This window comes from Trichosurus vulpecula, chromosome 3 (assembly GCF_011100635.1).
Source record: "Trichosurus vulpecula isolate mTriVul1 chromosome 3, mTriVul1.pri, whole genome shotgun sequence".
Classification (NCBI taxonomy): domain Eukaryota; kingdom Metazoa; phylum Chordata; class Mammalia; order Diprotodontia; family Phalangeridae; genus Trichosurus; species Trichosurus vulpecula.
The window spans coordinates 347,337,428-347,354,059 of record NC_050575.1 but is presented as its reverse complement, the minus strand read 5'-3'; the positions used below and the strand labels follow the sequence as shown (position 1 = coordinate 347,354,059).

General features: G+C 35.2%; 1 protein-coding gene across 4 annotated transcripts in view; it reads right to left on the bottom strand.

Annotated features, from left to right (window-relative positions):
* The window catches only part of SRBD1 (S1 RNA binding domain 1), a 345,104-nt gene that overhangs the window by 182,683 nt on the left and 145,789 nt on the right, over positions 1-16,632 (bottom strand). The window lies entirely within an intron of this gene.

Genomic DNA, 16,632 nt, shown 5'->3' with positions numbered 1-16,632 from the left:
TTTCAAAAGACAAATGGCATTCAGGTATAACACATTAATCTCAAATGCTTAGTATTTTTAACATATTTTACCATAAAGTAACACAAAGCAAATGAGGTCCAACATATAATATTACTTTCTTGCTTTCAAAAAAAGGAAATTAAAACATTCAAGATTATTTTATTATGTTTATTACCAATTCATAGAATTACTCAGGAATAGAAATAACATCAAATGGAATTTGCATGTTTTAGGAAATATGAGTTGATCTCTAGTAAATATTAATTTGTATAAAAACAATCCGGGTTTTACTCTCAACAAATTAACTGGGGCTTTCAGACAGATAATGAACCTCTTTTATCAAATCCTCAATGGTACCAATATACATCAATGAAAAAAATCTCTTCAATCATATATAAGAAGTATTCCCCCACATACAGACACATTGTGAAACATCAAGTTATTTAAGATACATACACCCCCACCCTTACCCAAAAATCACAATTTAAAACATCCCAAAATTCCAAAGATATTGCCCATAAATATTTGAAAATCCCTCAAATATATAAAATTCTTTCCATTTCACAAACAGTAATTAAAATTCGTAAGATTTGCCCCTGCTCAAACATTCTATTTTTTGAGTTCTCACTACCACCACTATAATTTTGCCACTTTATATTGAATTGATTAGATTTCCTTAAGCCAGTTTTACAAATACTCACTTTTCATGGGTAACTACTCATTTATGCTGGCAAAAGAGCAATGATTTCCTTTAATTGTGAAAACCCTATGGGAAATGTGGAAGGTTTGGTTTTTTTTTAAGGTTTTTTTGCTGCCTTCTCTTTTTTTTTTAATGGTGAGCAAGGCTGCTTTAAGTCCTAAGGGAGAATATAATAATGAGATGGGTGAATAACTTCCCTCCTGATTGAAAAATTCTAGAATTCATTGAAATGCAGGGCCCTAAAGTAGTTATAGAAAAGGAGGGAGTTTTAAATTCCTACAAAGCTGTCAAGTGAAGTCAATAAGCATTTACTAAAAGTACTTCCTATATCCCAGGCACTGTACTCAACAGTAGTGATACAAGAAAAGGCAAAAACACAGTATCTATTTTCAAGAAATTCATACTCCAATAAGGAGACATCATGCAAAATATTTTACATGTGAGATATATACTATATATTGAGAGAGAAGGTAATTTCAGAGGGAAGTCACTAAAAGGGGAGAGGGGGTACTGGTAACTAAAAGCCTCCTACAGGGAAGGTGGGATTTGGACTCAGTCTTGAAAGAAGCCTGAGAAGCTAAGAGACAGAAATAAGGGGAGTAAGGAAGGAAAGAAGGATTTATCAAGGACCTAGTTTGTGCTAGGAGATTCTGCAAATATTATCTCATTTGTAGGTACTGTCATTAGACCCATGTTATAGCTGAGAAAACTGAAGAAAATAAGGGTTAAGTGACTTGCCCGGGGTCGCACAGCTAGTAACTGAAGTCAGATTTAAACTCAGTTCTTTCCTAACTCTTGGCCCAGTGTTCTATCCAATGAGCCACTTAGCTGCAGGGGAGGTAGGGAGCAGCCACTACAAATTAATGGAGTTTGCCACCAGAGAAGATGACTCTACTAGCAGCCAAAAGAATGTAGAACACAGCTTCATCCTTGTAGAAAGCAAAGTGACCTCTGGGTCCCCAGAAGAGCTCTCTTCACTTCTATTCTGCACAGGGCCTCTGCCTTTGGAACAGTCATTCAAAAATTCAAAAACACAAATGGACTTCAAATGAAAACCAGTAATAGAACAATGGGAATCATCAATTTTGCACATGAAGCATTGGGAGATAGTTTGCTGAAGTCTTCCAGAAGTTAGAACAGAATTGAATAATTAAGATGAATTTGAACCCTGGAAAATGTGAAAGCTGCTAGTGAACTTAATCTTCACTAAAAAAGAAAGATAACTGAAATTAATGTATCTCTTGCAGAAGACAAATCATTTATCAACAAATCTCATCATGAAGATTGTTGGCTAATCAAGATAACTCTGAGCATCTCTTTCTGAACCTGACAAATTGATGAATGAGTTCTGAAATAATGTACTTCAAAAAGAGCATTGTTTGCTAGAAAAAAAAAAAACTTAAAATGAATAATGTTGTAATGACCACTTATGTCCACCCATCACTATGCTTTTGATCAGATTTTGTCCATGGGAATAATTATATGAGTGCTGAAATTGGTTGGCTAGCCAACATGGCAATACCATCTTAATTCTAAATAAACTATTGGCTGTAACTATTTTACATAGATAGGACTTGAACCTTTCAAAATACCTAACAGGATTTCATGAAATCTTTTAAAAAGAAAAGAAAAATGCAGAGCAAGGACACTGATCTGATCATCATGGGCAAGGAAAAACAAGAAGTACTGGAATTGGCTTCTATTGAAATTACCTACTCATCCATCAATATCATCATTTATGATTAAATTTCTTTGGTGACTCTTCTTAAGCTTCACAAGTGTTCTTTTTTAAAATCCTTCCTATTTACTCAGATAGGAAACTGCAGCAGATAGAGTTTGAGTTTCAATAACATGAACAAAGTTTCTCAGCAAGGAACAGCTGACCCAAAACTTCTTACTAGTCCTTATACTCCACTTATACTTCTTTGCTCCACACAAGAAGTAAGTATTTAGAGGTGTTAAGTGGATGGCTAACTATTCAAAGAAAAATAATGTTCGAACCAAAATACCACCACTGGAAGAACCTCATACATTTACTGTTTAGATCGGGACTTCTGAAACTTTTTCCACTCACAATTCCTCTTCATGTTTCATTGGTGTTGCCTTTCCTGAGAGGATGAACAGTGCAAAGTGCACATGCTTTGTATTCAGAACCAAGGCTGCAGTGAAGTTGTGAGATGCAACGCCAGCAAGTGCTGCCAGAAACTGCAGATTCATTACACATTTGATTTTGAATTAATCTCTGGTTGTTGCGCATTCAGAAACTTTTTACTGTTGCCAGATTTTTCATAACCTCATGGGGTCTCGACCCACAGTTTAAGAAGTGCTGGTTTAAATGATACTGAAGGCTATGTCATTGAAAAACATTTTAAAATTTCAATATATCTTTAAGTAGAAATAAATTATAGTTAAAAACAGTAAGTTTTAAAAATTGGCCTTTATTGTAAATTAGTAACGTTTCAATGTGGACTCCTGAACACTTCAAATGATGAAGTCAGTAGAGTTGCCTTACAAGTGCAGAAAAAAAAAAAAAAAGGTATCTGATTCCTCTAAAAAGTCTTCCTGGAGATCCTTATATCAAAAGATTTCTTATGGCACTTTGAAACTCTTCTTTAGAATCATTACATTCTGCCTTACATATTCTATATATAGATAGGAAAAGTCTGTGCCCTATTTGATCTTTCTATCACCAGCACCTAAACAAGTAAGTACCCTATCTACAGTAATGAATGATTACTGAATTGCTAAACAGAAATTAATCCAAGAAAAAGCACTTATGAGTTCAAAAAACTTTAAGGTAAATGCTATTTTGACAAGCATCCTATTTCTTCAAAGACACACATACTAATGTGATCCAAGCATCTCAAACTGGCACTCAGCTCCCTGGCCCCTATACTACCTTACAAGTTTATTTCACCACATTAGAGAAGTACAATCAGACCACTGACTAATCATTTAGTTAGTTGGTAAACATTTATTAAGCACCTACTATTGTTCAGGCACTACACTAAACACTAAGGATACAAAGGAAGGCAAAGGACAGTCCTTGCCCTCAAGGACCTCAGTCTATAAAGGAGACAAAATGGAAACACCTTAGTACAACAAGACAGGATAAACTAGAGTTAATCAATAGAAGGAAGGAAATCCTATTGCTCAACAAAAAGTAGTTTGGTTGGAAAAACCAAGCCAAGGAAATGGGAGGCAGGAGGGAAAAAGAGAAGGAGAGAGAAATACAAAAACCACCTGGTTGTTTTCAATGCACTTTTACTTCCAAATATGTAGCATGAGCACCACCTGGTGGGAGCCCAATTCTAAGTCAACTTTCAAGAAGAGCATGGCGAGCCCACTCTGAAACCTTGAAGGACCATGGAAACTACATGCCCAGATTTCAGATACAAATTCTACAATGTCGCCCAACTTGCCATTACGATTTAATTTTTTTTTAATTTATGGGGTTTTTCTCAGTACAAATATAGTAGCTTTTCAGTATCATAATATGCCATCACAAAGTATGGCCAAGAGACCATTTCCCATTTATGTAAAAATCCAGAAGGTTAGCAATGCAATGTGATTTAAACAAAAAAGTACTGATCATCTACCAGAGGGGAGTTACTTGATTCCAGCAATATATTAGTCAGTCTATGATCACTTCAACAAGCATCTATTAAGTATTTATTATGGGCCAGGCACTTTGCTAAGTGTTGCAAATAAAAATAATAACCAATGAAAGGTCTCTGCTCTCAAGGAGCTCACATTCTAACGGAGGGAGGAAATAAAGTAATTATGTACATAAAAACTATGTATGTATATAAATATAATAACTATTAAAATAATAACTACATACATATACAAGACATATACAGTGTTAATGGAAGGTAATTTCATAGGGAAGACGAGAGGGTCTAAGAAAGGCCTACAGAAGGTAGGATTTGAACTGAGTCCAGAAGGAATCCAGGCAAGACAGGAAGCAGAGGTGACAGCGCATTCCAGGGACACAGAACTGCTAGTGTAAATGCATAGAGTTGGGAGATAACTGTTGGTGTGTATGAATAGCAAGGAGGCCAGTGTCGCTGGTGTAGAGAAGAATGGAAAGGTAAGCAGGGGCTAAGTTGTAAAGAGGAAAGGCTGGAGACAGAAATATCAGTAAACAGAGTACTGCGACAGTCTAAATGGGACCTGCACAAGATAGAGACAATGGCAGTGGAAAGCAGGACACAGATTGGAGAAATACTGTAAAATTAAAATCAACAGAACCGGGCAATTGGTTGGGTGTGGGAGGCAAGGGAAGAGTCAGCGATGATGCTCCAATTTTAAACTTTGCTGTCTAAAAGGATGGTCATATAAACAAAAGAAAAAGAGAAGTTAGGAAGGGGAACAGATTTCGGAGAGAAGGCAGTTCAGTTTTGAACATAGTTACAGGTACCAATGGGACATACAAGTAAAGACAGCAAGCAGCTGAAAATATATGATGCTATGTAAACTAACTCCTATTGAGAAGAACTTTAGAATGCATTATTTGGCATAATATAATATATAATACAACATAAATGTAGGAAGATGGGAGAGGAAAATTTCTCTATCATCAAGAGAATGAAAAACTAATCAGTGACATATTACTGATGCTAAAAACAAAACAAAACAAAAAACCTCCTGGCTTTCATTCAAAAGGTTGCTAAATTATATCAATGTGCTTTTAAATAACATAATATGTCAGAAAAATGGCATTTAATTCTATTTTGATATTTTTGGTTCTGGTCAACAATACAGATAGATAGTAAACTGAATGATAACCTCAAAGGTCATTTCAAAGGCACTAGGAATCAGATAAGAAGAGATATAATAAAATGAGGTTATAAAGATTGTGTCTTGGATATGAGTTGCTAGGTTCACCTAGTGAGAAGCAACCAAGCAAACAAGGGAGGCTCAGAGGCAATTATTAGAAGCTCTCTACCATTTCCCCCTTTCAACTCCTTCCAAACCACATTTTTTTTTCCTTTTTTGTTCTCTCCTCCCTTCTCCTCTGCCTATGCCTTGAACTATCCAGAAGCAGACCTTTGCTCAGTACTGCTGAGAGGGTACTAGGGCCTGAAGAAACTTCAGACCCCAAGGGAATAAAGTGATACCTAAGCACATAAAGAAGCATATAATCTCATGGCTTGCAGTGGCAACATAACCACTTCTATACTAATAATTAACTTAAAACTCAGGAAATTTAAAGACAGAGAGTTGATAAAACCTTTCTAAAGTCAAATAGGAAAAAAAAAGTATTTTCCCATTATGTTAATAACAAGGAATTGTTTTCAACTTCCTCCCCACCCCCTGAAGAAATTTTGCTATAGATTTTACTAATACTTAAACAAGCCTATAAATCTTAAAGTACTATATATATACTTATATAAACTTATATATATATATATATATATATATAAACTTATATATAAACTATATATATATACTACTATATAAATGTGGGTTATTACTATTACAATTATTTTACACTCAATTTGCATTTAGTTGCTGTTTAGTCATATGTCATAAAACAGGACTATATTAATTTACCCAATTATCCAATTATACTGAAATTGTGACTAATATGCACAGTATGAACCACCAGTTTTGGGGTAAGATTCATTATATAAGGTATAATATTTAAGGCCTGTTTTCATGTAGTCATTCAATAAACTCTTTACGAAAAAAAGGTCTTTAAAAAATTGCTTTATTAAACATCATTAAGAGCTGACCCCTTGGTAAGTAGAAGCTCAAGTTGCCATCCTTCAAGATTGAATGCGAACTACTGTCATTCTATTTCAAAATCAGAAAATTTCTAAGCTGCTTTAGTGGACAGAGATCTCCAACCAAGCTCTAGTTTAACACTCTACTTTTTTCACAATATTAAACTTGACCTCCAAGGCAAAAAAATGTTATCAACTACAAATTGCTATGACACTCAATTAATGCACTATTAAAATTTTAGTAATTCATATGCTAAAAGACACAAGACTTTAATCAGATCTGAAGAGCTTCAAAGTAACATCTCAAATGGATTTCTCTTCTCAATTTTATATATTCATTGAATACAAAAGGTTTAAGGATCAAATTACTTTGCTCCTGGAAAAAATTATGCCAATGTCAGAGAGCTTTAGGTTGTATGTTTTTCACTTTTTTCATACTCATGAGCATTCTGAATTGGAGTACCAAAAATAAAGTAGCATGATGGCCTAAATCTTATAATTAAGCAAAAATTGCACTACTATAAATCCCAAGAGGTAAAAGTAATTAGGTCATTAGGATAATCCCCAATTAAAAATTAAGCAGCCTTTTCTAAAGTCATTGGTTGAAGAAAGAAGACAAAAAAAAAAAAGTGCAGCATTACAGAAGAACACCGAAAGGAATCAAGGAGCCTGGGTTCAAGCCTCAACTCTGACAGCAGCAGCAGCAGCAGCTAACATTTATATAGGGCCGGCTATGTGCCAGGCACTGTGCTCAGTACTTTACAAATATCTCATCTGATCTTCACAACAACCATGGGAGGTAGGTGTTATTATTATCCCCATATTACAGAGGAGGAAACTGAGGCAAATGGCAGCTAACTTACCTGCCCAGTGTCACACATCTAGTAAGAGACTGAGGCCAGATTTTAACTCAGTTCCTCTTTACTCCAGACCTGGCTCTCTATTCACTGTACCATCTAGCTCCCTGGTGCAAGTCACTTAACATGTACATCAGGGACTAGAGCTTATTAATAAGTCATAAACAGGTTCCAATCAACCTGGATAGATGTAGTCTCATACTAGGAGGTCATCATTCTGAGGAAATCACAGATTTCTCAGGTATTTAAGTAACTATAAGAAGTTAAAAGCAAAAAGAAAAATGGAGAACACATGAGCATGATTGCATAAGTATGACTCAGTTCCTTTTCATTTCAACTGTAAGAAATCTGTATCACTTAAGATTTGTTTGCTAAGATTTTTCTGAATTATTTTCAAGCTGGTTCCATAGCCCTATGGCCAACCTCTGTGCATTAGTGAAAAAAGAGCAGACAAAGCTTTTGTTCAGTCTCAAATTCATTCCTCTTATTCCTTCTCTTACACTTTATAATTTCTCACCTCCTTCCAAAGCGATGTATCACCATCATCAATTGTGCGCTAGGTATCTTCACTTCCCAAAGCCTTCTCAAAGTCAATATGCTTAAAACAGAACTCATTATCATCTTCCCTAGGTCTACTACTCCTATTTCTGTTGAGAGCACCACCAGCTTCCACTCATACAAATTCATCACCTCAGAACAATTCTTACATCCTCCCTCTCCCTTTATCACCCATTTTTAAAATCAGTTGTCAAGTCTTTTTGAGACAGGAACAAGAGGAAAGGTGAAACTTCTAAACCTAACTGCCACTCTCCCTGCCTTCTTAAAAAACAGGCCCTGCCGACATAAAACAGGTACCGATCTATCACCATCTCCAAAAACAATGCAAGTATCTCTCTAAACATATAGTCACCACCTTAGTTCACAGGATCATCCATATAGATATATAAGGAACTTTAGGACTTCATCAATTCTCAACTGGCCTTTTTTAAGAATCTCTTAACTAGGCTTTGGCTTTCTAGTTTCTCTCCTCTCTAGTCCATCCTTCATACAACTGCCAAAATAATCGTCCTACAACTATGTGACCAACTAACTTCTCTGCTCAGGAACCTTCAGTGGCTCCCTATTGTCTCTAAGATATACAAACTCTGTAGCTTGGCACTGAAAACTGAGTCCTTCCAGACTTATTTAAAAATATTACTCTTCATTCCAACCAAACTTGTCTGATGTCTAAATCATGTCACTGACTTCCACCTCCAACGCCTTTGCACATTCAAGCTGTCCTCCATATGAGGAATGCTGTCTTTTTCCTCTGCCTCTAATAATCTTTAGCTTCCTCCAAGGATCAACTCAAGGACAGAAAGCCTATCTTGAACCTTCTAGTTCAGGGGCTCTTAACTGGGATTTGTGAATTTCAAATTTTTAAAAAAAAAAAATCATCCATTGATCATCATATTTCAATATAATTGGTTTCCTTTGTAATTCTATATTTTATTTTTATACTTAAAAACAGTATTGTAAGAAGGGTTCTATAGGCTTCATTAGGGGTCCATTACACAAAAAAGTTAAAAGGTAAAGAACTCCTGTACTAGAGTTAAGATCCTTTAATCTTCTTTAAGGCAAGGATTTAATCTTCATTTTTGTCTTTGCATCACCAAACCCTAGTACAGTATCCTGCACATAGCAGGCACTTAATAAATGTGTTAAACACATTAAACTAAAAGATGAAACAATAACTACTTTCCCTGCTGATGTTCAGAAGAATGACCTAACATGATCACTGTGCAGCGGTACTGATCAAACTTAAACTAAAAGAATTTTACTTTAGCTGTGCACGCGATCCTATGATTAAACTGACACCACCTTCTATTCAGATAGTAATCTAATTCTTAAAGCAAAAATCAGATTCAATGCCATTGTTTTATACCAACCAATCTTTTCCCATGATTTAAAAAAGAAAAAAAAAAACCAGGAACAAGAAAATACAAGCAACAACAACAACAACAACAAAACCCAATAAAATAATGCAGCGTATGAGATGCTGGGGTTGGGCAAACTATGTATTACTGCTCCAATTCTTTATGCATGTTCCAACCTACTTTTGGGAATCACTACACATTTATGTCTGCACTACAATCCACTGTATAAATATTTAGCAGGAATAATTTCACTCAAAAACCTACATTTCCAGAGTCTTTGCAGCAAATAAACCTGTTTATACCGTTTGATGAGTGACAACAAGGCTAAAAACAAAAACAAAGTAATTTACTACTGTACACTAACTCACGAGAGATTTAGCAGACATTGTGATCATAAAAGTTTGGAGCGGTGACATTCAAGAACATGAAAAACCAACTGATTTTTATTCCCATCACCCTAAAATTTTCTAAACTCTACTAAAATAGTCCATAATTCAAACCTTTCCCTCTGTAAGATAAGAGTAATGGAATAGATATACAATATACACAATCTGCCATCAAAATCTACCTCTATCTCTAAATTAATAATCACAACCAAAAACATACATTCCTTAACTCCAAAAACTCAAGTCAACCCCCTCAAAAAATCCTGGCCATGAAAAAATTCTGTTGTTGTTTTTTTTTTTTTAATTTGAATTTCTAATTCCTAAATAGTTCAAATGCTCACCTGATTTTTAAAGTAAAGCCTATTTGGATAAAATTAAATAAAAACAAAATTTGCTATTTTTAGGAGGAAGTACAGAGAAAACTGAAAGCTAGCCAGATAAACACATAATTTTTTAGGGAATTTTCAGTAACTTCAATTCCAGACAGTCTAAAATTGTCATGTGTCAAATTTTAATAGGGTACTGGCATTAAAGTTTCATAAATCATCTGTCCTCCCAAAGCTTTTGACATCATTGTTAAAGGTGCTAAGAAATAACATTCCAGAAACTGTAAGAAAGGAGAAACAATTAACGGGGCAGGACAGAGTTTGAGGGGAGAGGGTATTAACCTGAGAAATACGCATGATTTATCCTGACCTATCTCCAATTTTGTTCATTTTTTTCACCTAGAGACTTTTAAGAATAATTCACATAAAAAATAGCAGCACACTCTTTCCTTCATAGAGACTGTACTTTGCCACAAAGGATCCAGATACAATCAGCTTAAAGCCCCAAAACTTAGTAATACATCTAAATGCAAGCTTATTTTTCAAAGAAATGGGGATATAAGAAAGCTCCTCTTGTGACATGAAACCCCATACCTTCCTTTGCTCCTTCAAAATAATCTCAATAATAATAATTCGCATTTCTATAGCACTGATAAAAAAAAATACTTTCTTTAAAATTACCTAGTGTACAGTGAAATCTGTGCAAGTATTTGATATCCCCAATTTACAGACAAAGAAATTGAGGCTTTTAGAGGCCAAGTGACTTGCCCAACTAGTAAGTATGGGAGCTTAAATTTGAACCTATGTTTCTCCTGATTCCAGGTTCATTGCTATTTCCATTACCCTACAGCAGCGGTGGGGAACCAAACAGATTCAGTTAAAGGGCCATACTAGAGGGCCTCGAGGCCACAGGTTCCCCACCCTTAATCTACACTGTCTCCTCAATATAAGAGATGGTACTCAAATATCTATAAGAAAAAAAAAACACCTTCTGGAAACAAATTAAAAAGGAAAGTTTAAAATAGCAATATTTACATAATCTATGAAAACATGGAAAGGATCCAACAATAAAAGAGAAAGTACAGATAACATAAAAATAAAATTGCAGGTTATTCTAAGATTTGAAGAAAAACAAACCTTGAGCCTTGTAGTGGCACTATTCATTACACAGAAGAATTCAATACATTATATTCAATGTAAACCCTAAACAAGTGGGTTTTGTTACTAAAGTAAAAAGACCAGAGACACTGAGAATAGATTCAGTCAACAGTATCATAGCAAGAATACGGATCTTTAAGAACCAACTGATCTGTCTGAAAATGGACCTCATCTGGCCACTCTGTCTTCACTGTCTCCCTATTGTCTCCAATTATGAAACAGTTGTCAAATTGATATTTCTGAAGCAACGGTCTTAATATATGCCATGTCCACTAAAAAACCTTCAGTAGATCCCAGCTGTCTCTGGGATAAAATAGATATTCTTCAGTTTGGCCCTTGGCAAATTTCATATTATTACTACCTGTCTCCCACTACTTTCTATCCGAAATGGCCTTCTTGCTGTTTCCTCTTCACAGAATTCCATCATTCGCCTACAAGCCTTTATATAAGATGTCCCTTACATGTGGAATGCTCTCCCTTCTTATCTTGGAATCTCTTTAAAAGGATCAGCCTATGTATTATCATCTATATGAAGCTTTTCCTGATTCCTCTATAGCAGTAATAGTTGCTGTTTATTATTAGCATTGGCATTAGAATTTACATAGTGCTTCAAGATTTACAAAGTACTCTATAAATATTAACTCATCTTCATGACCCTGGGAGGAGGGGTGCTATTATTCCCATATTACATAAGATGAAGCTAAGGCAGACAGAGGCTATGTGACTTGCCCAGGTTATACAGCTAGTTAAGTGTCTGAGGCCAAGTTTGAATTCAAGCCTTCCTGACTCCAGGCCTGGGGCTTCACCCATCGCACCACTGGGTAGCTGCCTATCTCCTGCAATTATTTTTCACCTCATATATACCTTCTATTTAAGTATTTGCATATTAAGTGTTTCCTCCAGCAGAATGTAAGCTCCTTGACAACAGAGGCTATTTCATTTTATCTCTGTATTGCAGGCTCCAAGCCTAGTGCAGGGCACAACTACTTGTCTACTTTGTGTACACCGTACCAGCCCTACAGGGTTGATGTAAAGCTTTTTCCAGCCTTAAAGCACTATAAAATTGTGAGTTCTCATATGATGATGAACTGCCCTACCAACCTGTGCTCTCTCTTATAATCTGAATTACTTAAATACATCTAAGCACCATCAAAACCAAAGACAAACCAGAAGATAGGAGTCATACAAGCAACACTGATCCTGCAAGCCCTATAAAGCATAAACCTAACATATTTTTTCTCCTTAGTTAACTATTCAGTCATGTTCTCACCTAATCTTCCCTGTACCTCTAGGCTTAAAAGAGCAGCATAATCACCAGGAACACTTCGAAAGTTCCATATTTATTACACAAACAGATATTCTTACTAATCAAGAACTGAGTAATATGAATTGTGCAGAGGTATGAAAACTATATTGTAATAGGAACTTGTCTTAACAAAGACCCTGTAATTTCTTACTGAGCAATTCTGATGTAAATGAAGGGCATGGAGGGTACAATGCTCCCCAGCCCCGCCCAGCATAAAACACAGTAAAGAGTAATAAAGCCTTCATTTGCACAAACACTAAATTTATGCGTGATTACAAACAAGAACAAGGACCCCTACTCTGAAATGGATCTCTTTTCTGTAACAAGCATGTGTGCGGGTACTTTCTTCCTCTAAAGTAACAAAACAAGCAATACAACTATACCTATCCATCCATCAATGAACAAATGCTCCAAGTACAGCCTTGAGAAAGAGGAGATTTCTATCTGTCTTCATCTTGTCTGAAAATGCTGACATTTTTCAGCAAGAAAAGGTTCCAAATGGCAGGTGTCAAAGTGCTTTAGTCTCACAAGCAGTGCTAGAAGGCAGAAAAAGCAGCAGCAGCGGGTGGCCATGTCAGCGGCGCACAGTCGCTGCTGAGAGAACACATGTCTGAAAAGAGCAAACCTCAGACTCTGTTAAATCAATCTTGTGCCACATGCCACTATTAGAACAATGCTGTGGTGCCAAAGATTTGTTTCTGGAAGAAACACTCAAGCCAAGACTCCCACAAAAGAGGTTTAAAAAAAAACCAAATAACATTAACAAATAAATACACTGGAACTTCTATGGCCTAGAGGTAGTGGCTACCTGGGCATGTTTCTACCATCCTAATAGGAAATAAACAAAAACTAAAAACAAACAAGCTGCTTGCAAACAGAGCAAAAGATAGGGACGGATATCTCTTATTAGTACCTAAGAAAAGTTTCATCTCACAAGGCCATATCCAAGTAAATATCTCAAAAATAAAAAATAATATTAATAAATTGTATAGTGCTTTTAACTTTTTGGAAGCACTATTCCAAATACAAAACTACTTTTATCCTCAAAGTAACCCTGGGAAGTAATCAGAGCAACGATTACTCTCCCCATTTTATGAACTGATAGACTAAGGTTCAGAAAGTTTCTGTGACATGGTCACAATAGTAAAGCCAAAAAAGTAACAGAAATATTTTCACTCTTAGCCCATAGCATGTCCCATTTGATCTAACTGCCTTTTAATTGGTGTTTACTATAAAACTGAGCTCTGAAACCATTTAAATGTTATATCAGTATCAGAAAATAAGTACAGTTTGCCAAAAAGACTACAGAATTGCCAAGATTTCATAACAAAGATTGGTTGCTGCCTATTCTGACCGCCGTGGCATATCACTAAATTTGTTTCTCCCCAAGCCAAGAGCTAAGGACAGGAGATATCTTCCGGGGTAGTCCTTAGAGTTATACTATGGTATTCCCACCAATAAAAGAGCAAAAATCTAACACTTCTAAAGTCATTCATTATTTCATATCACTCAATGCCCCCTAATGACTTAGCTGTCTTCATCTGTGAAACAAGGGAAGGGAAGAGGACAGACTGAGCAAGACTAAGATCCTTTCCAGTCTTCCAGCCTGTGATTCTCTGTTAACAAAGTCACAAATTGCTTCAAATTGGGAAGGGTGGAACAATAACAATTAACAGTAAGCTCAGTAGAACAGAATTCAAGTCTCTGGTAGGCCAGGACTGTTTCTTTATCATCCTTGTGTGGCTGATTTGCATCACATACTGAGCACTCCCCAAATGTCTGTTGAATTGAAAGCAAAAAGGTGGGAGAGCTCACTGCCCTCAATGCCCCTCACTATGAGCTAGTATAAATGTCAGATGTTACTAATATGGGCCAAGCTACCTTCATTTTCTTTAAATAGAGCAATGTATCAAATAGAATATAGAAATTCTTTCAAGCTGGCATTTGACCTAGGATCTTGTGACTTTCTTATAAACAAATAAAGACACATGAACTTCATGATACTACAACTAAGCAGGTCTGGAACTGGTTGAATGAATAGACTTAAGTTGTAATTAATGGACTGATATCAACTCGGATGGATATCTCTAATGAAGTGGCAGCAGGGATCCATGCTGAGTCCTATACTAGCCTAATATTTTTTATTGATAACTTAAATGAAGATCTCGATGGTACATTAATCAAATATGAAGATAGCACTAAAGTGGGAGATAGAATGAACGGCAGAAATGTTTCACAAAAATATCACCACAGACTATAACGGTGGATTGAGTAGAAGATAATATTTTTAGAAAGGCATCAAAAGAGAATGTATCCAAAATAATAATGTAAATGATCTACAGTGGATTACACCATCATTCACAGCTTCCTTGTGGAGGCTCTTAGGAGTTAATGATACAGAAACTTGGAATAGAAGAGAAAGCTGGAGGTAAAAAAAGCTGAGAAAATAATCAGTTTCTAATTTTACTATCTTTAAGAAGGTACTGTGGATATTTAAAAGTTTATTGCCAATATATAGTTGAGAAACAATTCTTTATGATATCTAAAGTTCATTCCACTTCTAGGACTTCTGAGTCTGTGGGACTTAGTTTCCACACTGGCTGACCAAAGGCACATTTGTCCACTTCCTCACACAAGTCAAAGTCTAATAACTATGTCTACTTATTCTAAATGAAATCACTATGACTTTTAGAAAGTTCCCTGAAGTTTTAAAATAAATCCAACACTGTATTATCTCTATCTCCCCGCTCTGCACTAGCTGCATCTTGATCTTCAGTCATTTTCAGTAAAGGCTTTCACATCTGCTGGTGTTTCTTTTGGTCTTTATAGTAGTTATAAATGCTTAGAGATAACCTTTATTTTCAGCTAAAGCTCTTCTCCTCTACACACACAGGCCCTGTTCTCAATTTTCAAAATGGCACCTAAATCAAGCAAATAAAACAAATATTAAAAGTGGAATGAGAAGCTTTAGTCTAACCCCCAGGTAGATATACAACAGAAAAAATGTAAAATTGCCTTATCCGATTTAATATTTTATTCCTGAATTACCTGGTTTTAAGGCAATTTTAATTGAATTAGTTGTAAGATACAATAACTTTTTTTAATGATGAAATGAGTATTTTGAAAAATCCCAAGTTATTGTAAGGTATTCAAAGGTTTTTTTAAAGATGGATAAGGATATTTCTTCTGAAATGGACTTAAAGAAATGTTATTAAGGTAAAAACAAATCTGAAACAAATATAAAGTATACTGTCGCTCATTAAAGATATGGTTGAAAGCCAAAACTATGTAGTCCTGAGATTCAAAAATTAAGAAAAGACACTATTAAGCTATTAATTAACTGTCCTTAATATGACATATTTTTAAAAATCTGATACTGAAGAATTTAAACAGCAAACTTCCTGATTCCTCTGTACCAGTAATTATTCCAACTAGTAAAAAACACAATTGCTGAAATGACTTTAAAAAAATTATCTTTCTATCAAAGAGATGTCTATCGATTGGGGAATGGCTAAACAAGCTGTAGTATATGATTATCATGGAATATTACTGTGCTATAAGAAATGATAAACAAGATGATTTCAGAAAAACCTGGAAAGACTTACATGAACTGATATATACTGAATAAAAGCAAGAGAATGTTATACACAGTAACAGCAATATTGTACAATGAAGAACCATGAATGACTGAGCTATTCTTGGCAATACAACGATCCAAGACAATCCCAAAGGACTAATGATGAAGGATAATATCCATCTCCAGAGAAAGAACTGATACTGTTTCAATTCAGACTGAAGCATGCTATTTTTCACTTTCTTTATTACTTTTTTTTCTTTTATTCAAGTCTTGTATAAAATGACTAATACGGAAATGTTTTACATAATTACACATGTATAACCTACATCTGATTGTTTACCACCTCAGGGAGGGGGAAGAGGAGGGAGAGGGAGGGATAGAGTTTGGAACTCAAAATTTTAAATATTGCTTTTTTAAAAACTGCAAAAAAATTGTCATCATTCATTTCCTATCAGGATTAAATTTCCTCATTCAAAAGTATGCTTTAAATTTCAATTTTTCAAAATGTCCTACCTTCCTGATTAAAAGTATCCACTACATTATTCTCTTTTGAGTTCATTTTAATCTACACTTGGAAAAGTAGGACAATCGCTTCAAATTTGATTCATGTGGAATTTCATGTACTAAAAGTTTCATAGTCTAGTATGATGTGCCCTATATATAAAAGGTGATTA